At 44.0% G+C, this 24756-nt stretch overlaps 1 protein-coding gene across 2 annotated transcripts in view; it reads left to right on the plus strand.

The window, feature by feature from the left end:
* Nucleotides 1-6758: 6758 nt before the first annotated feature.
* NCALD (neurocalcin delta) overlaps nt 6759-24756 on the plus strand; it is a 460437-nt gene continuing 442439 nt past the window's right edge. For both annotated transcript variants that reach the window (XM_010863502.1, XM_010863506.1), the window contains exon 1: nt 6759-7282. The gene's annotated coding sequence lies outside the window, so the exon portion shown is untranslated. The remainder of the gene's footprint in view (nt 7283-24756) is intronic.

Here is a 24756-nt window from a genome sequence, read left to right on the forward strand (position 1 = left end):
CCCGGGTGCAGCTCATTCTGTCAGTTCCCCTGTCCTCCACTCAATGCCTCCGAGGGAAGATAGAACTAAACCAAAGACCCCGAGGAGAGTGGCAGGAAAGGAGAGACCAACTTTGCTAAGGGACGCGCAGAGGCGCGCAGGGCAGGCAGGATGGGGGCGCGCTGGGTCGGAAGGGGGCGTTCGTGCGCCTGGTGGCCCAGGACACCAGAAGCATCCTTCCGGGGTCGGGGGAAGAGGTGGGGGTCGCGGGCACTCGCGGATTCCGGGGGGAGCCTCAGAGTCGGCCCTCCGAAGCCGCAGTGGGCGTGTACGAGGGGTGGGCTCCTGCAGAGGGGGCTTTAGGAACCACCAGAAGGCGCCAGGGAACCCCGATGAGGAAGTGGTCTGCATTGTGGACTCAGGACCTGAAGGATTTGTGTCTCTTGCCCTCGGAGACTCGGGAAGGGGTGTGCTGGGGAGATGTGTTTGAGTGTTTTTCAGTGCATACCAATTTATTTTTAGCTCCCAGAGAAGCAGGATGTGCAAAGTGGGTTGTATCAGCCGGGAGGGGCAGGAGGTCTCCCTGTCCGCAGGAAATACACAAGTTTCTTGCTGCAGATGCTTGCTTTAACTTTCATGCCTGGAGAAATGAAAGCTATTTGGCTGTCTGCTGGTCTCCCCGCAGGGCCGCTTTCTTCCTGCGGGTCTGTCTGGGGCTGCAGGCCCGGCGCGTGCGCTTCTGTTGTTGAGTGCAAGACCCAAATAATGATACTTATTCTGCTCCGTCCGGCAGCCGGTGCGAAACACAGAACCAGGGCTGCCGAGGTCTCACTCGCAGAGAAGGAAACCGCACAGGCTTGCTCAAAGTTTTCCCAGTTCTCGCTGATTTGAAAATGATAGACCTAAGCCTCTGTATTGCCAAGAGCAGACTTTGCTGTCCTGGTTTCTCAGACTTGATTGGAAAGGCTTGTGAGGTTTTTCTGTCCAGCTGGGAAATGATGTTCTAGGGTCTGATGTGGTGTGCAAGGCCACAGCAGAAGAGAAATGGATAGTATGGCAAAAGGGGTAGTGTGGATGTCCAGGTCAGGCTAGCGAGGGCTAATTACAGACTTGGGGATGGGGTTTCCTTCAGAAGAAGAGGCTTAAGAAGCTGAAATCCAAATGTTCAAAGATACCCAAGCCAGACCTCTGGAGATTGCCTTGAAATCTGCCCATTTCAGTCACTCAGCACCCATCCTGAATATTCTCTCTCTTTAAATGTGCTTAGGAGAATGGGCTGTGAGGAGTGTGGACTTTGCAGCCAGACTGCGGGATATGAATTCTGGTTGGGACATGAATAGCTCTCAGGCTGTGGGCTCCTTGCTTAATCTCTCTGTGTTTCCTGATCTGTGATGTGAGGTTGACGCATACTAAAAAGCACAGACATTGCTTTGCTGACAAAGGTCCATATAGTCAAAGCAATGGTTTTTCCACTAGTCAAGTATGGATTTGAGAGTTGGACCATAAAGAAGGCTGAGCACCGAAGAATTGATCCTTTCGAATTGTGGTGCTGGAGAAGACTCTTGAGAGTCCCCGGGACTCAAGGAGATCAAACCAGTCAATCCTAAAGGAAATCAACCCTGAATATTCATTGGAAGGACTGATGCTGAAGTTGAAGCTCCAGTACTTTGGCCATGTGATGCAAAGAGCCTACTCACTGGAAGAGACCCTGATGCTGGGAAAGATTGAGGGCAGGAGGAGAATGGGGTGACAGAGGATGAGATGGTTTTTTTTAATTTTAAATTATATATATTATATTGAAGTATATAGTTGACTTATGAAGTTTGAACTCATTACTCTTATTACATTTGTTGATGTCTGCTGCTTTCTGTCAGTTCTTATTGTCACTGATTTAGTTTATAACTTCACCACCTCTTGCCTGAATTGCTCCAGTTGCCTTCACACTGGGCTTCTTGCTCCAAATCAGGACACTTTTGCTTCAATCGATTCTCTAAATTGCAACTAGAAAACTTGCTTTGAATGACCCTATACACGAGACAGCAAAAGAGACACAGATATAAAGAACAGACTTTTGAACTCTGTGGGGGAAGGCGAGAGTGGGAGGATTTGAGAGAATAGCATTGAAACATGTATATTACCATATGTGAAAGAGATCACCAGTCCAAGTTCAATGCACGAAACAGGGCACTCAAAACTGGTGCACTGGGACAACCCAGAGGGATGGGATGGGGAGGGGGGGTTTGGGATGGGGGACACATGTATACCCATGGCTGATTCATGTCAATGTATGGCAAAAACCACCACAAAATTGTAAAGTAATTAGCCTCTAATTAAAATAAATAAATGAATTTCTAAAAAAAGAAGACTTGCTTTGAAAACAAAAATCTAAGCCAGTCACGCAGCCTAATTCCTTCAGAGGTTTTCTGTGGTTTTCAGGGTAAAGTTTGGACTTCAAGACCTTTGTGACTGTACACTTGTCTCCTTGCCACCTTCATCTCCCAAGCCTCCCTGTGTGTAGCCTTGACTCAAGTCACTGAGTCTCAGCACCTGCCATCTTCCCATCCTTTTTCGTCTGGTCAACTCCTATGCATTCTTCCCTGCTCAGCTGCAGTGACATTACCTTCCAGCAGACCTCTGGGTACCCGCCTCCTCCCCAGCTGACCGAACTACCCTTGTTTCATGCTGCAATTGCACCATACATGTACCCCTCTTATCACTCTGCATCATCTACATAGATCTTCCCAAGCTGCAAGTGCCTGGACAAGTGGATTGTTATTATATAAGTAATTGTTGGATGAATAAATGAACATCAGTCAACCAAAGTTCCTAGCTTCCCAGGTGGCACTAGTAGTAAAAGAATCCACCTGCGGATACAGGAAACAGAGGAGACAATCCCTGGGTCAGGAAGATCCCCTGGAGAAGGGAATGGCCACCCACTCGTCTTCTTGCCTGGAGAATCCCATGGACAGAGGAGCCTGGCAGGCTACAGTCCATGGGGTTGCAGAGTCAGACATGACTGAAGCGACTTAGCAGGCATGCACAAAGCCAGAAGCAAACGTGGAAAATAATAGAAAGGAAGACCAAACCAGTCTTTATATATATTACTCTGCAATTAAAAAAAAAAAAAACTTTGGAAAATATTAAGGAATCAAAGTTCAGTCGCTCAATTGTGTCTGACTCTTTGCGATCCCATGGACTTCAGCATGTCAGCCTTCCCTGTCCTTCACCAATTCCCAGAGCTTACTCAAACCCATGTCTATTGAGTCGATGATGACACCGTCTCATCCTCTGTCATCCCCTTCTCCTCCTGCTTTCAATCTTTCCCAGCATCAGGGTCTTTTCCAGTGAGTTGGCTCTTCACATCAGGTGCCAAAGTATTGGAGTTTCAGCTTCAGCATCAGTTCTTCCAATGAATATTCAGGTTTGATTTCCTTTAGGATGGACTGGTTTGATCTCCTTGCAGTCCAAGGGACTCAAAGGCTGGTCAAAAGAAATGTGGTAGACTCTTGTGGAACAATTTCAGAGATTTTTTTTTAATTGTAAGGGGTCAGACTAACAATGGAGAAATGTAGTCATTTGAGCTCTTTCCTTACTTTCCTCAGGTTGGCTGTGAGGAATGGGGGTTCGGCTATCTGAGAGGTGTGCAATGAAATAGGTCCTGAAGGTAGAATGAAGGTTGCTACATGCATGGGCTTGGGAGCCCTTCCTGGGAGTGTAGCTTCCCCCCAGAGAGTGGGTGTCAGCCTGCTCTGGGATTGGTATGATGAGAACAGAAACTCTCCTGTCATCAAAGCTCCTCTGTACTTTTCAGACAATTCAGTGGGTTCTGTGGGTGTGCTTCTGACTGAGGCGGCATTTCCAAGTGCTCCTGGACTGAGCTTCCAGGAGCCCTGCAGAGTGAGATAAGAGAGCGTGTGGATCTCTGGGATAGCCCCAGAGTCTGATTTCATGGCTCCAGAGCAGGGGTTTTTGTAAACTGAAAGATCTAAAAATGCTTTTTAAGGTTTTTAAAGGGTTTAAAACACAGCACATCCAAACACAAAGAAGAATATATAGTGGAGACCACGCCTAAAATACTTACTACACAGTTCTTTACAGAAAAACTGCCAGCTGCTAGTCTCAAGCTAAGACAGTTGGCTTCATTTTGCCTGTCATCTTTGATAGATTGGTCGTGGCTGCCTGGAGAGCTGGGGTGAAGAGGAATCCAAGACTGGGTCCAGGCTCAGTAGGAAAGAGTGCTGTGGTCAATTAGTGATGTCTGTCAGGGTGTGGGATTAGGCAGTAATGACAGCCAGGCTTGGTCCTCACCATCCCTCTCTATCACTATGATTGAATATCCCAGCATTCCTCACAGTGGCAGACTGTGGCCATTGGCTTTGATTGAGTCCCATGCCTGTTTTTGTGGCTGGAGTTCCACACCAGTCTAGGGTTTGGGCTTGGTTATAGGTTTCATTGCTGAGCCATAGGCTAAGAAGTAGGAGCAAGGGTGTTTCTCCAGCAGAACATTGTTATACTGGCTCCAGAAGATTGAGCCATAAAATTTGGATTGAAAACCAATAGACGTTCACTTACAGTAGTGTCAGCATTCCCGCTTAACTGATGAGGGAAATAGGCTAAGGGGCACTCAGTAGCTTGCTGGAGGATACATGGCTGGCAAACAAAGGAGTTCTGATTTGAAACCCATAATTGATGCACTTAGTAGGGTCATTTGTGACAATTTAAAATGAGTTTAGCCTGAAACTCTATTCTTTTCATTTCTGAAAATATAGGTAGATAATGTCAAGAAATGTTAAGTACTAATGTTAAGTACTGGCTGGCTGGAAGACTCAAGAAGAAAAGAACATAGACATCTTTGGCTAGATATTTACTCAGTTATCCGATTCGATTAATATTTTTGAGGAGTTTTTCTGTGCAACTTTTTGTTAGGTTCTAGAGATTCAGCTGAATATGAGCTAGTCCCCTATCTTGAAGGAATTTGCATTCCAGCTTGAAAGTGCAAGAGATAACAAGGGAACAAATTGCTGGAAGAAGGGGTATGTGGCGGGGAGGTACAGGAGCTATGCCCCCTTGATGGGGACAGTAATCTTCCCGTTTGTGTATCCCCGTGTAGTTTGCGCAATAGGTGAGCAATATTTCTTAAATACATTTTAAAATTATGGTTAAAACACAGAACATAAAGTGTACCATTTTAACCATTTTTAAGTGTATAGTTTTGTGGCATTAAGTGCAACTACAACCAGTGTGCATCTCCAGAAATTTTTCATTTTCCCAAACGGAAACTCCACACCTGTTATACAAAAGCTTTTCCTTTCTACCTGCCCACTAGTCCCTGGCCACCACCCTTCATTCTGCTTTCTGTTTCTATGGATTTGACCACTTCAGATGCCTTATAGAAGTGAAATCATACAATCTTTGTCCCTTTGTGACTAGCTTATTTCACTTAACGTGTCTTCAGGATTCACTCATATTGTAGCATGTGTCAGAATTTCCCTTCTTTTTAAAGCTGAATAATATTCCATTGTATGGATATACCACATTTGTTTATCCATTTTTCTGTCAAGGGACACATGTATGACTTCTGTCTTCTGGCTATTTTGAGTGATGCTGCTATGAACATAAACCCTATAAAAGGTTGATCAGCCAGAGTCCTGCTGCGCAGCAGATGACAGACTCAAAAGCGTATATAACTGGCGACTTCCCTGCAGTCCAGTGGTTAAGACTCTTCGCTGCCACTGCCGGGGTCATAGGTTTGATCCCTGATTGGGGAACTAAGATCCTGCAAGCTGCAGAGCACAGCCAACGACAACAAAAAAGGTGTAACTGAAAAAACCTAAATGAAGGGACTATAGTCGTAGTCCCTGCTTAACCTCGGTTTTGCTTTCTAAGGGTTCAGTTACTGGTGGTCAACCGTGGTCTGAATATATTAAGTGGAAAATTCTGGAAATAATTCAAATGACAAGATGTTCTGAGTATTGTGATGAAATCTCACATTGTCCTGCTCCAACCCTGTCCAAGACAAGGCGAATCCCTTTGTCCAGAGAATCCCGTTCATTGGTCATTAAGAAGGTCCACTGTCATGGTATCTTGGTGCTTGTATGCAAGTCACCCATTGTCTTTAAAAACGGCCCTAAAATGCAACAGTAATGATGCTGGGAATTCGGGTATGCCAAAGATAAGCTGGAAGTGCTTCCTTTAAATGGGAGGTGAAGGTTCTTGACTTAACAAGGAAAGAAAAAAATCTTATGCTAAGGTTGATGGGATTTATGGTAAGATGAATCTTCTATCCATGACATTGTGAAGAAGGAATTCATGCTAGTTTTTAAAAATTTATTTATTCTTAATTGAAGGATAATTGCAATATTGTGTTGGTTTCTGCGGTACATCAACACGGACCAGTCATAGGGATACGTATGTCCGCTCCCTCTTGAGCCTCTCTCCTCACCTCCCATCCCAGCCCACCCCTCTAGGTTATCACAGAGGCCCAGTTGAGTTCCCTGAGTCACAGAGCGAATTCCCACTGGCTGTCTGTTTCACATATGTTAGTGTGTATGTTTTTGCTGTCGTACCTCAAACAGCAAAAGTTATGGCATCAGTGCGTGATAAATGCTTAGTTAAGATGGAAAACGCATCAGATGTGTACAATAAGATATTTTGAGAGAGGGGAAGAGAGCACACTCACATTATTTTATTACAGTATATTATTATAGCTGTTCTATTTTATTTGTCCTTGTTAATCTCTTACTGTGCCTAACATAAATTAAACTTTACCATAGCTATTTATGTATGTATGACTGAACTGAATAGCTATGTATGTACAGGAAAAATCATAGTAAATATAGGGTTCAGGATTATTGTGGTTTTAGGCATCCACTGGGGTCTTGGAATGTATTCCCCATGGATAAGAGGGGACCACTGTGTTCGGAAAGTTGTGGGTTACGTTAAGGGAAATCCTATAGAATGGCTAGACAAGTGTGCAGGCCTTTACTACCCAGCCCTGAAAGGGTGACGTGAAAGAGCAGTTTCTGGGATTGCTTTTCAGCAAAATACAGCAATTCCAGAAACTGCTGTGGCCTGGCCGGGAGGCACCAGGTGAGTAAGTCCCAGCCACTCTTTTCTCCGCATTGCTGGTGTCCGATTGGCCAAACCATCCAGAAGCCAGAGGGCTGGAAATGCGAGGACTACCTTTTTCATAGCAATCAGCCTCTCAGGGCTGAAAGCAGAGTGGAGAAGGGAGGAAGGTGGATCTGGAGGGACAAAGCAGAGGGAATTCAGCACCAGGGAGCATTACGGTTATCCTTTACAGGTAAGGGAGCATCAAGAGGCTGAGGGAACTATTCTAGATTGGTAGCTAGTGAGTTGTGGAGCTGGGATTTCAACCCATGGATGTGTTTTTCTTCTGTACATCCAGTTGGTCCTGAAATGTTAGGGTTTTCAGAATCCTGTGTGTTTTGATTCTTTGATAATAATCTGATTTGCTCAACTGTCAAAATGTAGAGTGACTGCTCAGAAATCACCTCCCCGCCTTTCTTTTCCTAAATAACAACATGTATTTTGTAGATAGGTTTCATAGCTGATTGGTTATGTTTCAGTAATAAATATGATTAGCTTTCTGTGCAGTTGATGGGGGTGACAATATGTCCTTGAAACACACGTGAAAAAGACACAAGTTTGTTTTGTTTTACTTTTAACTGAAGGCTTCAAAAGAGTTGACAGTGTAACCTGACTACTTAAACATTAATGAGATTTCAGCCTCATTGGAAGAAAGAGTGTTGAGGATAAGGGAGGTGGTAGTTCCCTCCCTGCTATTCTGGAGGGTGCAGAGGGCAGAGTCTAGCTCGGGGGATGGGAGTGGGGTGGGGGTGAGCCCGTCTCTCCTGGGGCATGACTTGAGGGGCTGTCTAGCCAGAAAAAGCTCTGTGGGAGCCTGATTATTATGGTTTCCAAATACGCGAAGTACTGCGCTGGGGAAAAGACCTATTCTGGGGCCAGGACTAGGCTCACTGTGAAAACAGCTGGCTGCTTTGCAAGGCCTCATATTTTCCATTCCCCGAGGTTGCGAGGCTGAGGCCACGGTGAGAGAGGTGGCTGAGGGCTTGTATGAGTTTCCTGTGGCCTCTATAACAAATTACCACAAACTGGGCGGCTTAAAATAATAGAACTTCATTTTCTCACCGTTTTGGAGGCCAGAGGTCTGACATCAAGTTATCAGCAGCGCCAGGCTTTTTCCAGAGGCTCTGGAGGAGAGCGTGTTGCTTTCTTCTCCTCGTTTCTGGTGGCTTTTGGCATTTCTTGGTTTGAAACTGCATCACCTCTGCTTCTGCCTCCATGATCGCCTGGCCCCCTCCTCTCCTCTGTGTGTCCCTTATAAGGACATTTGTCATTGCATTTAGGGCCACCTGGATAGTAATTCTAGATAATTTGTTTCCCCCAGTTTTATTGAAAAATGCGGACATACGTCACTGTAAATTTAAGGTGTACATACGTACAGCAGGATGGTTGCATTTACATGTAGTGTGAAATGGTCACCAGAGAGGTTCAGCTAGCATCCGTCATCTCATATAGATAGAATTAAAAGAAAGAAGAAAAGAGAAACATGCTTCCCCTTGTGATGAGAACTCTTAGGATTTATTTTTGTTTAACGTCTTTCCCATACATCACCCAGCATCATACTGTGTACATCCTGCCCCTACTTATCTTATAAGTGGAAGTTTGTACCTTTGGACCGTCTTCCTCCAATTCCTTCTCCCCCCATCCTCTGCCTCTGGAAACCACAAATCTGATCTCTTTTTCTATGAGTTTTGTGGGGTTTAAAAAAATGTGTTTGTTTTTAGATTTCACGTGTAAGTGATATATAATATTTGTCTTTGTCTGACATTTTATTTAGCATAATGCCTTCAAGGTCCATCCATGTTGTTGCAAATGGTAGGATTTTTCTCCTTTTGATGGCTGAGTAATATTCCACTGTGTATATATACCACAGCTTCTTTATCCATTCATTATCAGTTGAATAGGTTGTTTCCTTGTCTTGGCTATTGTAAATAATGTTGCTGTGAACATGGGGTTGCAGATACCTTTCTGAGTTAGTATTTTCATTTTCTTTGGATTTATCCCCAGAAATGAAATTGCTGGATTGTATGGTAGTTCTATTTTTAATTTTGGAAGATCTTTCATTTCGTTTTCCATAGTGGCTGGTGTTGTTGTTTATTGTTCAGGTGCCAAGTCATGTCACCCCTTTGTGACTTCATGAACTGCAGCATGCCAGGCTTCCCTGTCCTTCACTATCTCCTGGAGTTTCTTAAATTCATGTCCATTGAGTCAGTGATGCCATCTAACCATCTCATCCTCTTTGACCCCCTTCTCCTCCTGCCCTCAATCTTTCCTAGCATCAGGATCTTTTCCAAGGAGTTGACTCTTCTCATCAGATGGCCAGAGTTCCAGGTTACAATCCCACCAATAGTATACAATGGTTCCCTTTGGTTTCTTCACATCCACATCAGCATTTGTGATCTCTTGTCTTTTTATTGATGACCATTCTAACAGTGGTGACGTGACATCTCATTATAGTTTTAATTTGCATTTTGCAAGATGATCTTATTTCAAGATCCTCAACTTTATTACATCTGCAAAGACCCTTTTTACAAATAAGATCACATCCACCTGTTCCTGGAGCTAGGATGTGGACACACCGTTAGCAGAGGGTCCACCATGCACCCCACAACAGACTCAAGTGTACACTGCAACTCTTGATCCTCTGATTCTGTCACAATGCCCATAGATTTGGTTCCTATCAGTTCCTCCCCCTGGATCTTATACGTGCTTTTGATTTGATCTATTGAAATTTTAACTTTAAATGACAAAGCAAACAAAATTCTTAGAATCTGTGCCATCATTTATTTCTGAAATGAAGGGGTGAGTGAAAAAGGCTGTCAAAATCCAGTTTGAGCTCTGCCTTTGCTGGAAGTTTTCTGTACTTTGCTCTGTCCAGTGGCCTTGGAGGAAGTGAATGGGAGAAGAGCAGCCTCTGGGCCTGTTCTGGCTTCTCACCTGGGGTTGCAGGATGCTTTTAAAATTGTAATTGCTCAGATGTTAGTATCTTTCAGGAACATGAAGCAGAATGAGTAAAGGTTCAAGGTTTAGGTTTTTAGAAGGCATGAGCTTAGAAATGTGATTTGTAAATGCTGCCAGCCCATCAACAAGCCTTTTATGCATGTGTTTTCAATACTGAGCCCGAAACTGGGGCCTGTGTACACCAGGCACACAGGGTGAAGTCAAGGGTAACTCTGGCCATTACCTGGATAATTCGATAACTATAACTCATCAAGTGGACTGTATCAAGAAAGTCCACACCCCAGGGTGTAAATTATTCTGTTTGTTTGTCTGTATTGATCACTTTAGCTGGGTAAGAGCCAAACTTACCAAACAGACCCTCTGTGTTATGGGGAGGTAGCTGTAATATGGGGAGGCGTTTCTCTCCAGGGGGCAGCAAATTTTGGCTGCAGTTAAGAGAAAGAGGAAAGGAAAAGAAGGTAAAATGTCCCTTCACGTTATTATGTATTCTGCTGTAACACTGTTACTCTAGTTAATATTAATTTTGGATTTGTTTGCTTTGAATAGTATACCTGAAGTACTGAGATACTTAGAAAATTTAGTCCCACCAGTTGAAGAAAATGGTTTGCCTTGCACAAGACTGGATACACAATTTATGAGATGCAGTGCAAAAAGAAAATGGGTGGCCCTTGTTAAAAAGTTATAAAGAATTTCAAGATGGTGTCAGTGAGCCTTAGACCAAGCCAGGGTTCTTCTGAGCATAGGGCTTGCATGACCCTCTGCACAGGTCATCTGTCCATGAAGCTGGCCTGGAGTCACAGAGATGCTTAGATTGGCATCTTCCAACTTATTGGCATCTTCTTGACCCCCAAAGAGGGACCAGGCCAGTTGAAGCAGATGCTCCTGTATGGACAAGGACAGTGAGCAGGCTAGCCATCTCTAGTCTCCTCTGCGTCTCTCTCCTCCCTTATCCACCTGCCTCTGTGCCCTGAGAGGCAGGTCTCTATCACCAGTATCAATGTCCATCCTTGTCTTCTGATTTCTAGTGTAATTCAGTCTCTGGGGGGGTCCAGCCACTCCCGGGAGGGGGAGGGGAGAGGGAGGTAGAGAAGTTATTTCCTGAGTTCCCTCCTGTTGGCTTCATGCTGCAGGGTGGCTGACCTGTTGCCCAAGGCCATGGCTCCATCCAGACAGCCTCTCCTTACCGCTGTCTTCGGGTGCCTTGAGTCACTCCTCCCCTGTGGCCCTCAGGCCTAGGATGGTCATGCTCCCTGCTATTGCGAGCCTAGCGTTCACTGCTTTCTTGAACCCCTCACTGCTGTCTTCTCACTAGCCTCCTCCCTAGGATCCTTCCTGGAATCACAGAGACCTCTGGGCCCTAACAGAGCTGGCAACCCTCTGCCAGGGCTGGACCATGGCTTGCACTGCTGTGGAGCTGAAAGAGCGGCTGATGGCTCTGATAACACGTGACTGCTGCATCAACTCCTGGGAAAGCAGGGCAGTCAGGAAGCAGTGTGTCCACACCGCAGTGGTGGAGAACATGTGCCGGGAGGCAGGCGCATGAATTCTCTGGCATCGTTTTGGGTGAGTCATCTCATCTGCAAAATGAGCGTAATGATAGTTCTTCGCCTCTGGGGTTGTTCTGGGCATGCAGTGACGTCACGTGGGTATCATGCTTGGCACAGTGCCTGCTCTGCAGTAGGTATTCATGAAGTCTGGTGGCTTTTACCATTAGTCCTCTGGAGTGTCCCCTCGAGGAGATGCACTGTCTACCTTGTCTCTGATCTGAACCAAGGTGCCACAGCCTCCCCTTACACCCATGATGATCAAGTTTCACTGGTTCCCTGTTGTTTTGAGTTATTTCTGTCTATTTCAATGAGATGGTAGTGTTGTGGAGGCCGGGGATACTATTTCCAGAATTCTCTTGGTACTAATCTAAGTTTCCAACTTAGTAGCTAACACATCATTAAACTGTTAAGAAATGTGTCTGGGCTAAATATAGTGACCATATAATTTATTGTTCACACCAGGACACTTTTGAGTGTGAACAAGGACAACTTTTTTAATGTTCATAACAAAACAACAGGCGCAAACACCGATGTCCTAGGTAATCCAGGCAAACAGGGACATGTCATACCCCTAGTTAAGTGAGCCTTACAATAGTCTTCCAAATGGGTTTTAAAGTTTGCCACGCTACCCTCTTTTGTGTTAGTCTGCCTTTGGTTTATGAAGTAAAAACTTGAGATTTCAGTGACATAGAAAGAATGTGTTTGACACGCCTAGTAGGCTCTTTGCTAAACAATTTCTTACTGGAGTGTGGTTGTTTTATAGTGTCGTGTTAGTTTCTGCTGTGTAGCAAAGTGAATCAGCCACAGTGGGTCAGCTCTGTGTGTACATATATCTCTTCTTTTTTGGATTATCTTCCCATGTAGGTCATCACAAAGCATGGAGCAGAGTTCCCCATGCTATGCATTAGTTATCTGTTTTATATAGAGTGAACACTCCTAGTGGATTCTTGGCCCAAATTTGAGACCATAGGTCAGGACTGCTCATACAAATAGAGGCCTACTTTTATACTTTATGATTTTACTTGATATTGGGCACTTACTTACAGAACTTTCTTCTGTTCCTACTTTCGCTCTCCGCATTTAGTCTCCTGATTTTTGTTCTTCTTGGACAAAAATAGTAATCATTTGCGTTTAAGAGATGGCAAAACAGATTCATATACATATATTTTTCCGAACATCTCTGTCTTTGTATTTCTGGTTGCCTAGGTGACATTTCCAAGAGAATGTGTGGTAATCTGCTATTATTAAAGTAGCAATAACATTATTAAATAGTAGCCTATTTTTAGGCTGTTGTATACCTTTCTTTTTCCCCCACCAGACTATGTAATTGGTTTATTTTCTCTGTTTCCATTATTGGAAGGCCATGTATAGCTTCCTTCCTCTGGTTCTAATTTGAGGGTTAATTAACTTTTTCAAAATTGACACAGTAATTCAGTACCTTCTCCATTCAGCATTACTGAGTCTGTACTGATGAACGTTAGATGGTATCATCAACTCAATGGACATGAGTTTGAGCAAACTCTGGGAAATGGTGAAGGACAGGGAAGCCTGGTGTGCTGAAGTCCGTGGGGTGGCAAAGTGTCGGACACAGCCCAGCGACTGAACAGCAACAACAAAGTCTGTATTGATTGTCTGCTTGGTTAGTTGACACCAGTTATTTTTCCCACAGGTTGTCCAAGCCAGGCTTGGCCAAAGATATTTTTGGTAGAAGAGAAGGGGGATACAGAGGCAATCTGTAGCTCCATAGGGGACAGAGCCCATCTCCGGAGCTGGATTAACCTGGCTTCAGTCTCGGTATTGCCACCTACCAGCTGTACGCCTGGAGCTGGTATCTTAGTAACAGCTGTGCGGTGCAGGGTCCTGCTTCCTGGGGCTGCTCTGAAGCTTGAGAAGGGTAGGTGGGCACCACGTGTGAGTGTGAGGTGCAGCTTCTCACAGGGACACTTGGGCTGCTCTTCAATATCCAAGGTGCAAGTGCACCACCTTCGTTTCAGACCAGAAGTAAAAAATACTCAAATATACTAATGAGATAAATTAGGGAGATCCTTACATTCTTTTTGTAAAAATTACTTATTTGTTTGTTTGGCTGTGCCGGGTCTTATTTGTGGCACTGGGGATCTTTTAGTCGTGACGTGTGGGATCTAGTTCCCTCACCAGGGATCGAACCCGGGCCCCCTGCATTGGGACCCTGGAGTCTTAGCCACTGGACCACCAGGGAAGTCCCTATATTCTTTGCTAAAATGATTTTTGTTTTAATAAACATTTCAGAGAATTTCCTTTAATGGTGAACACACCACTGAGTGTGCTTTTTCTAGCATTGAAATTAAAAATCTAATTTACCCTCACACTTTTATGGATATAACTGTAGTATTATTACCTATAATTCAAAGGCAGTAGAGTTGATATTTGGGTTATTCACATAATTTACCATTTATGTAATGTATATATGACATGTATCTGTGTAATAAGGGATTTTGATACTTATCTGGTTGTTATATGTACTTGGAAGGGAAATATTTAGCCTGATTCAGTATTAGGGCCTGGAATACTGCCAATAGGGATCTGAGATGATTAATTTGGATTTTATGGCAAGTTTGAAAAGTGGGATGGACTTTTAGTTCAGTTCAGTCGCTCAGTTGTGTCTGACTCTTCGCGACCCTTTGGGATAGACTTTAATCTGTTGTTGTTTAAAATGACTTAATATTGGAGTGTCATCCTGGCTGGAGTTCTTTTGGTTCTCACTTTTTTGCATTGTTATTTTATTTTGATACATAGATTTATCATTTACTAAGCAGATTTATCCGAATTGACGAATGAGGCAGATTGCTGCTTCATTGCCTTGGAGTTTGTCTTGTGGCCCTTGAAGACAGGGGAAGGAGGGAGGAAGCAGATGTACAGACAGAAACACACACACACACACAGATACACACACACTTCTCTTTAGACTTGTGACCTAAAATTTCTAATAGGATATTTAAAGTAAGAGCTCTTTGATGGGATTTTGCTCTGTGACTTATCGGAAGGGAAAGATTGGGATATGGGAAGTCTGTGATGCTGAGTTCCCATCACCTCACCCTTTGGAAGATATGACAGCCTTTTCCATATGAGATGAAAAGGCAAGTGGTGAGAATCAGAAGTCAAGTCTGACCTCTGAAGTTTCTGGGGAAAGCAACAGGAAGAAGGCGCCTTGTAGTTTTCTAATCCAGGCACTTAAAGAATATGTTCCCCAGAACTTGGGTGCTGTTTCCTTCATACCGTAGTCCCCATCATTATAAAAGGAAGGCATTATCATGAAATAAAATGTGAAGATTATAGGACATTAGAAAGAAGAAATAATAATCCATGTAGTCAAAGGCAAAGTTAATATTTGGACATTCATTATTTCGGGGAGAGATTTTTCTTAGTTGCATAGTCATGTTTGTATATAATTTAAAAATTATTTTTAATTTAACTGTATACTCCAAGCCGTGATATTGTGATATAATAAGAAATACATGTTTGGTCTTTGCTCCCAGTTGGAACCTCCCAGGTTGCAAAACACCACAAACTGCTGGGAGGATGGCATGCTTGGAGAGAGCCTGGAAGCGCCACACCCCTTCCCCTGCACCTTGGGGTGTGCATCTCTTCTGCTCCTTAGTTCTTTGTTTTTCTAATAATTTGATACTCTAATAAGTAAACTGTTTTCTTGAGCTCTGTGAGCTCTTCTAGCAAATTATTAAACCTGAGGAGGGGGTCCTAGGAACCCCTGATCTATGGCTGATTGGCCAGGAGTGCAGGTGACATCCTAGGACTTGCAGCTGCTGTTTGAAGTGGAGAGCAGTCTTTGGAACCGTGTCCCTCCCCTGAGGGGTCTGCATTCACTCTGGGTCATTAGTAGCAGCAGTTGGGGACTAGGACACCCAGTTGGTGCCCAGAGAGTTAGAGAATTGCTTGGTGTGGAAAAAACCTTCACACATTGGTGTCAGAAGTGAAGTATTGAGAGTAAAGAGAATTCCTTTTCCAGAAATTCCATTTTATTTTATATTCTTTGCAGATAATATGTAATTGGTCATATACTATTCCATTGACTGGATATACCACCGGTTACTTAAGCATTCCATGATTGCTCATTTGATAACAAATCTAAATTTTTTTTTTGCTATTGTCACTTTGTATAGTAACTTTTACTTGATGTGAGGTTATATATTAGGATATATTTCTAGTGCATTTAATAGGTTGAAATTTTGAACATTTGAAAAGATAAAAGATGTTCTAGCACTCTTTATTGAATGATGTTGTTTATTTTTTTAACTTTCCATAAAACAAGTGTCTTTTCTTATTTGTGCTTTTTTAAATTTTCAACTTAAAACAACGGTATTATAATCAGAAGGGTCTTTCCTAAGGAAAGAAGATTTTGCATTTACCTGGTAGTTACACTGAGGATAACTTGGTCCCTTCAGGTCCTAGATCTCTGCCTTGTAACTTGACCATCACGATACTGCTCGTGGGTGTAGTCTGAGCAGCTCCACACTAATGAGTTCTCATCTACCTCTACTGCATTGCCAAGAGATGGCAGGGCCACAGACATAAATCTCATCTTAAATGTGAAGCAGTCAAACAATCTCAGGACTCATTCAGGGTTATTCCTGCTTTCTAGTCTGATAGTTCATTCTTTTTTTTTGAGTCTTAGCTCTTCTGCTCTTCCTTCTAAATCTGCTTTAAAGTGATAAATTTATCTTTGAAACTTGAGATGTGTTTGGCTAGTTTGATTACCGTGTAGGAAGGAAATTTATCTTTGAAACTTGAGATGTGTTTGGCTAGTTTGATTACCACGTAGGGAATCTCAGGAAGGTCATATAATGGTAGTTTTGCTTAGAAATGAAGGCTCTTCCAGGACCAATATTACTATTAATTTTTTCAGCAAATATTTACTGTGTGTTGCTTTGTCCCAGACACAATGCCAGGGGACATCCCTGGTGGTCTAGTGGTTAAGACTTCGCCTTCCAGTGCAGGGGGTGTGGGTTTGATCCTTGGTCAGGGAGCTAAGATCCCTGGTCAAGGAGCTCGGCCAAAAAACTAAAAAAACTTAAAAAAAAAAAGAAGCAATGAAGACTTTTAAATTGGTCCACATCAAACATATCTTTTAATAAAAAAAGATAATGCCAAGTGTCATGGGAAATACAAGGTGAGTAACACACTTTTCCTATCCTCAATGGATTTACACTCATGTCTTTAGTACTGTTTGAGTTACTTTTATTTAACTGCATTCTCTACTAAAGGCTATCAATATTTTGTGCTGTACTTGCTCCACTGTCTGGAGACCCCTGGGGAAGATGTTTTTTTTTTTTTATCTTGCAAGTCTTGAGAGTAGAGTGCATGGGATGTTGTATCTTATTCAGGGAACTCCTGTGAGGTACTTAACACGCCTGAGGACTTGACTGATGCATATTTTATGAGCTAAGATGGACCCGAAGGTCTTGCAGTATCTGTGTTACACTTTTCGGTCCCAACTTCTCTTCCTTTGGGCGTTTAGGTTACTCATGTGGTCAACCAGGGTCTAAAAATAAACCTAGAAACTTTGAGAGTTTTTTTTTCCTTCTTCTTCTTTCTTGGCTGATTGATGTGTGTTTTCGTGTCTCCCAAACTACACTGTGTTACTATTTACTTTTGCATTATGTATAGCACTTAGCAACCAACAGTGGAAATGAAAGTTAAGAGCACAGCCAGCCCTGGCCGAGCTGGAGGAATCAGCCAGCTGAGGCCTCAGAGAATTCTCCTTCCCTCCCCCATCCCTGTGAGTCTGTGGCCCTGGGGTCTGCCTTGCTGGCCTCAAGTTCCTGCTTTTGCCTTCTCAGCTGGTGGCCAAGTGGGGACCAGACGGAGGGACAGGAAGGACCCCTCCTGCCCCTGCCCTTACCCCTCTGCGTTCCCTTGTCTGGTCAGCGTGGGCAGAGTGAGTCCCTGCACCCCAGGAGGGCGGGCACGCCCTGGCCACCAGTGACATCTTGGCACCCATGACAGTGCTGTAGGGTCGGAAGCATGGTAGTGCTGTGTCTTATTTGGAGGTCTGAATGGCTTTTCATAAAGGAAGGTCCAAGTTGTGTCTGGGCCGTGCAGGGCCCACAGGACAAAACTCTGTGCTTCTTGAGGAAATCTGAGGTTAGCATGGCTCTGTTAGGGTGACCTCAGGCAGGGTTTAGAACATTGTTCTTGGAGAATACTTCCTACAGTCTAAGTATTCCAGGTTAGGGAGAAACTTAGAACATGATCAGCCTGTAAGCTGAGGGACTGGCTTTAAAGTAAAAAATGTGGCTTATTTGTGCATGGGAATGGCCCTTGCTTGAAACACTGGGATGTGCTAGACCTTCTCTCCCCCAGCCCTCTTCTGTAGCTGTCAGAATTCATCAGTCCTCTGATTTTTAGAATAGCAATTGTACTGAAAAACTTGCATCCTGATTCTACCAAAAGAAGGCAGGGAGAAAGGCCTTGGGAAGATAGATTCAATTCCTTGATTATTACCTTTTAGCAAAGAATGGCACCCCACTCCAGTACTCTTGCCTGGAAAATCCCATGGACGGAGGAGCCTGGTAGGCTACAGTCCATGGGGTCACAAAGTCGGACACGACTGAGTGACTTCACTTTTTCTTTCTTTCTACAAAACCAAATACACCAGGGTCTTTGGGATGGGCCCTTATCTTTTTTTTCCTGAGAGAAATACTGATGAAACTTCTGTTCCTTTCTCAGAACTCCTGTGTGTTTCTCATTCTTAATGCATTTGGGGGAACAGATTTGAAGAGTATTTCTGTGAATCTTTTTTTCTGGGGAAATAGAGAATTTTTTTTTTCTAAATAGGGAGTTTTTTTTTTTTTTAAAAGATGACTTATATCACCTTTCTTTAGCAAAATTCATTTTTTTTTTTAAAGGCTGGAAGGCACAGATCAGCAGTGCAGAATGATTAAACACACTTACTTGGAAAAGGAACAAAGTCTGTACAGTTGCTTGTGTAATTTTCACAGAAGGGACAAAACAGTTAAAGAGTAAACCCTCTCCCCCAACCTCTAGATGACTTTTTTCCAACCTCAGAAGGGGTGGGCCCACTCAGAACAGGAAGTAATCTCAGGCCAGTGGTTTGAGTAATGAGAGAAGGTTCTGGATTTGGCTTAGCTGAAAGCCAGGTCAGGCTACAGATGCTCTCCTACAGCATCCACACACTGCCCCCAGGCACCTGCTCAACAAGAATGTGGAGCCAAGGCAATAGCTGTAGAAGTGCAGCAGAAGAGGAGGCTGCACTCTGAGCAGCTGCAGAGGGAGGAGTAGTCTGAGAAGTTGGCATATCAGCCCTGCAACGTGGAGCAAGGGCTTCCCAGATGGCGTTAGTGGTAAAGAACCCACTTACCAATGCAAGCAGACATAAGAGACACAGGTTCGATCCCTGGGTCGGGAAGATCCCCCGGAGGAGGGCATGGCAACCCACTCCAGTGTTCTTGCCTGGAGAATCCCACCGACAGAGGTGTCTGGCAGGCTACGGTCCTTAGGGTCACACAGAGTTGGACACAACTGAAGCGACTTAGCACACAGGCATGCAAAGGAATAAACTAGTCCTGAGGGGTCAGTGCAGGACCCAAGAGGAACAGGGCACAGGACCAGATGAGGACAGAGACAGCGTGGCCCCTTTCACGTGCCACCCGTGGCTCAGGTTGTTCCATTAAGGAGGATCTCCCCTGTAGTTATATCCATATGCTGACAGTTCAATATGTATTGCGTAAAAATATATATTTCTATTCAAGTTAATCACTTAATAAATTGTTGCTTTAGTTTGGGCCCTCTCAGTGGTCAAGGATAAGATGTTACTCAAATGAGTTCAAGTACAAGGGGTTCATTGTAATGACTATGACTATCATTACATTGTCCCGAGTGTATTATCACATTGACTCTTCTGCCCTACCCTGTGGAAGGAGTGTTGTTATTCCCATTCCACTGAGGAGGAGCAGGCTTAGAGAATGTGTCCTAAGCATGTGGATGGTCAGTGCGAATCCAGCCTCACACCCAGGTGGTCACTTGGGAACCTTATTCTCTAACCACTGGACTGCGCTACCCCTTGAAAGCATTCTGAGCTTGTGAAGCAAAGAACAGCTGAGTCTCCTGGGCGCCAAAACAAAGGACTGGAAAATTGGGAATGGAGTCATGACCTTTCTCAGAGGTTATGTGGTCTCTGCTCAGTTGGCCCCTTCCCTTTTCTCTCCTATCTTCTTCTGCTGCTGCTGCTGCTGCTAAGTTGCTTCAGTCGTGTCTGACTCTTAGCGACCCCATGGACTGCAGCCCACCAGGCTCCTCCATCCATGGGATTTTCCAGGCAAGAGTACTGGAGTGGGGTGCCATTGCCTTCTCCTCCTATCTTCTATTGCTTCATTTTCCTCATGGTCCCTCAGTGGCCAGCCCATAAGGCTGCAGCCTGGAAGCTCAGAATCTTCTGGCTGAAACTCATAACTGAGAGTTTCCTATTGGTCTAGCTCACTGAGCCAGACTACACAGCCATTGCAACCTGGCTAGGAAAAATACTAGCTGCCTTTGGGTTGCCTGTTCATTCCAGGTTCACTGGGGGTTGCCTCATGCACAGACTTCTCCAGCACTATTTTCCCAAGCAGGCGATTGTGGGTAAGATTGGGAAGTTGTTCAGAGCAGGAAGTTAACATCTGGTATAAGCTCATTTTATACTTTAATACTTTTAAATACTTTAACACATTTGCTATCTTTGTAAAGTCTCAAGTCAAAAGAATCTGTATCTGTTCAGACTCTTCAGGTTGTGGATGAAAGAAACTGAATTCCAAGGGACTTAGATCAAATTTAATTGGTTCTTATAACTGTGTAGGTAGAAGCTTGGCTGGACCCAGGTCTGAGACAATGACAGCAGAAATGGATCACTTGCCATCACGGGGCTCTGCGCTCATCTGAAGTGAGCAGTTGTCCTTTCATGACCTCAAGACCCCAGTGGAAGCTCCAGGCTTATCCATTAGCTGAGCCGCCCCAGTGGAAAGTGTCTCTTTCTTTATAGCAGAATTTACAGCAAAATTCCCAGGTTTGAATCTCATTGCTCTGGATTGCCAGTCTCTCAACCAAACCTGGCAGCCAGGCTGATTGCCCACTCATGGAGAGGGGTTAAACCACCCCTTTATTAAAACACATGGACTGAGTATGGGGCGTATAGTCTCCAGAGACAAGTGGGATGTTAGTACTTGAAGAAATGAGAGTGGATGCTGTCCAGACAAAAATAACCCATGTCCACTTGGAAAGATTTTCAGGTATATCATAAATAACTGGATATCCATAATCAAGATTTGGGGGCTTAGGGTAAGCAGTCTGGGTCCCTGACTTTATGTTATTTGTATGTGACAAATCCAAAGACCTAGGAAATTCAGTGTTTGGAAAGGCCTGCTACTTCTGTTGCTAAGTCACTGCAGTCGTGTCCGACTCTGTTCGACCCCATAGACGGCAGCCCACCAGGCTTCCCTGTCCCTGGGATTCTCCAGGCACGAACACTGGAGTGGGTTGCCATTTCCTTCTTCAGTGCATGAAAGTGAAAAGTGAAAGTGAAGTCGCTCAGTCATGCCCGACTCTTAGCGACCCCATGGACTGCCCACCAGGCTCCTCCGTCCATGGGATTTTCCAGGCAAGAGTACTAGAGTGGGGTGCCATCGCCTTCTCCGTGGAAAGGCCTAGATCACCTATATTTTCTCAGTCATTAATCCTGAAAAATGATGCTATTAAATCAACCAAAATTATTATTAAGACTTACATCTTTTGAGAAAACCAATCATAGGATGGCCTTGTCTCCATTTTTTGATTAAGTCAGAGGATAAGACTTGAAGAGTTCTTGTTGGGTGCCCTCTATTTAAAGTCTAATCTGTTGTGGCATTGCAGTGACTTTGGCGAAATACATAAAGGCCTTGTGTAAACCTTTAGCAGTGCTAGACTCTAAGACCCAGTTTATCAAGGTAATGATTAAATTGTCTTGTTTATATATCCATGATCTTAATACCCACTGGGAAATAATTGGTTGGTTTTTAACTGTCTCGTAAATCAGGAACTTCAAGGCCAGAGGAGGCTAAATTAGTAGGTCTCCATGCTAGCAGATGCAAGTTGAATCTATGCAACTTTGAGTCTTGAATGTGTGTGTGTGTGTGTGTATGCAGATATAACTTTGTGCTGACAGAATTGCCATATTTCTTTGCTTACCTTACCTGCTGCAATGGTCCCAGATGTCCTTGGGAACAAATGATCAGCTGCTTTTGACTATCAAAGTTTTGCAGGCATTTGCCTTAATTTATTTTACTTATTTAAAATTTTAGGGATTCTATGGCAGTACAGTGGTTAGGACTCTTTTGTGTTTTCGCTACTCATGGGTTCAATCCTTGGTCAGGAAACTAAGATCTCAGAAGGCTCACAGCCAAAAAAAATTTTTTTTATATTAGTGGGGTTAAAAAAGTTCCCTTATAGATGCCAAAACGTGTTTCTTCTCTCTTGACCTTCATTTAGTGATGCAGCTATTATTTGGTTTCATACTGATTTTAAGTTTCAATTGCAAACATCAGTGCCCACTCTGGCTAGTTTATATAGAAAGAGAGTTTGTAAAATGATATTGAAGGGCTCACAGAGTTTCTCGGAGGATCAGTCAGACTTGGAGGCCATGTAGCCAGGAATACTACACAGATTACACCCCTGGTAGCTCCAGCAGAGACCCTGGCGTGGCTACCACAGAGCATAGGTCCCTCTGCACATACCACCAAGGGAGTCCTTGTGGTGGGACACCGTCACTGTTGCCGCTGCAAGCTGGGCATCTCTCTGCCATGCTCAACCCACCCCCGCCTTGCTGAATTCCACATGGTGCCTGCCTCTGTACCCCTGCTCTCTTCTGAGAATGCTGGCATGGATGCTGCTGAGTGGTGGAACCCAGGTCACATGCCTGTACTCCAGGTGCAAAGAAGTCTGGGGATGCACATTCCTGACTTCTTCGAAAGATGTGGACTCAGAAGGTAGGAAGTTTCTCAAATATGGGAGGAGTGATCGAAAAAATCCTGTGCCCACACAATAAGACAAATTACTACTCTTAACCTCTATACCTAGTCAAGGCTATGGTTTTTTCCAGTAGTCATGTATGGGTATGAGAGTTGGACTATAAAGAAACCTGAGTGCCGAAGCATTGATGCTTTTTGAACTGTGGTGTTGGAGAAGACTCTCAAGAGTCCCTTGGACTGCAAGGAGATCCAACCAGTCCATCCTAAAGCAGATCAGTCCTGGGTGTTCATTGGAAGGACTGATGCTGGAGCTGAGGTTCCAATACTTTCGCCACCTAAGGTGAAGAGCCAGCTCAATGGAAAAGACCCTGATGCTGGGAAAGATTGAGGGCAGGAGGAGAAGGGGACAACAGAGGATGAGATGGTTGGATGCCATCACCGACTCAATGGACATGAGTTTAGGTAAACTCCAGGAGTTGGTGATGGACAGGGAGGCCTTGTATGCTGCAGTCCATGGGGTTGCAAAGAGTTGGACATGATTGAGCAACTGAATTGAACTGAACCGAACCTCTGTATACTTATTGTTCTAAAATAGTGACTGACATCTAACAGTAGCCCTGTTCCCTACTGAGTACAATTTGAATGAATTCAGGAAGGACCACCGCCCCCCACCCCCACATTGGCCTAATGCCATACTGGAGTTTCATTACTTTTCATCGAGTGGAAACCTCCACACTCACCTCTTTACTGCCTTTGGTTGCCTCATCAGTATTGGCTAAATCAGTCTCCATCCCTTCCCTGCGTGAAGGCAGGAAACAGCTCTGAAAAGCAACGATGAGTCATCTGTTGCTCAGAGGAGGTAACTTACCTGCCCAAAGTCACACAGCCTGTAAGTGATTAAAACCCAAGTCCACTCCAGAGCCTGCTTCTCTAACAGCTCTGCAGGAATGTCTTTGGAGCGGCATGCACTCTGAATTGAGGGTTTTCCTCATCAGTAGTATGTGTTGAACAGATGGCTGGACCTCTCCTGAGCCCACAACACTGTCCCTCTGCCCCCTTCAAAGATGAATTCTCCAGTGTTGGTGAGGGAAGTGGCATTTACTTGTGTCTCTGCCATGGACAAGCCCCTCGTATAAACCAGGAAACGAATATCATTAGTTGCAAATAGAAGCTTTAAAGATGTTCACTGAAACTTCCAATAACATGGTTTGCTTTACAGCATAATTCATGATTAGATAAGTTGTGTGCCCCACAAATTCATGTCTTGAAGCCCTCTTCCCCAATGTGATGGTATTTAGATAGGTCCTGCAGGGAGATAACTGAAATCAGATTGATTATATTCTTTGCAGCCAAAGATGGAGAAGCTCTATACAGTCAGCAAAAACAAGACCAGGAGCTGACTGTGGCTCAGACCATGAACTCCTTATTGCCAAATTCAGACTTAAATTGAAGAAAGTAGGGAAAACCACTAGACCATTCAGGTATGACCTAAATCAAATCCCTTATGATTATATAGTGGGAAGTGAGAAATAGATTTAAAGGCTTAGATCTGATAGATACAGTGCCTGATGAGCTATGGAATGAGGTTTGTGACATTTTACAGGAGACAGGGATCAAGACCATCCCCATGGAAAAGAAATGCAAAAAAGCAAATTGGCTGTCTGGGGAGGCCTTACAAATAGCTGTGAAAAGAAGAGAAGCGAAAAGCAAAGGAGAGAAGGAAAGATATAAGCATCTGAATGCAGAGTTCCAAAGAATAGCAAGAAGAGATAAGAAAGCCTTCTTCAGCGATCAATGCAAAGAAATAGAGGAAAACAACAGAATGGGAAAGACTAGAGATCTCTTCAAGAAAATCAGAGATACCAAAGGAACATTTCATGCAAAGATGGGCTCGATAAAGGACAGCAATGGTATGGACCTAACAGAAGCAGAAGATATTAAGAAGAGATGGCAAGAATACACAGAAGAACTGTACAAAAAAGATCTTCACGACCCAGATAATCATGATGGTGTGATCACTGACCTAGAGCCAGACATCCTGGAATGTGAAGTCAAGTGGGCCTTAGAAAGCATCACTACGAACAAAGCTAGTGGAGGTGATGGAATTCCAGTTGAGCTATTCCAAATCCTGGAAGATGATGCTGTGAAAGTGCTGCACTCAATATGCCAGC

The sequence above is a fragment of the Bison bison genome, unplaced genomic scaffold (genome assembly GCF_000754665.1).
Source record: "Bison bison bison isolate TAMUID 2011002044 unplaced genomic scaffold, Bison_UMD1.0 scf7180017864491, whole genome shotgun sequence".
Lineage (NCBI taxonomy): Eukaryota > Metazoa > Chordata > Mammalia > Artiodactyla > Bovidae > Bison > Bison bison.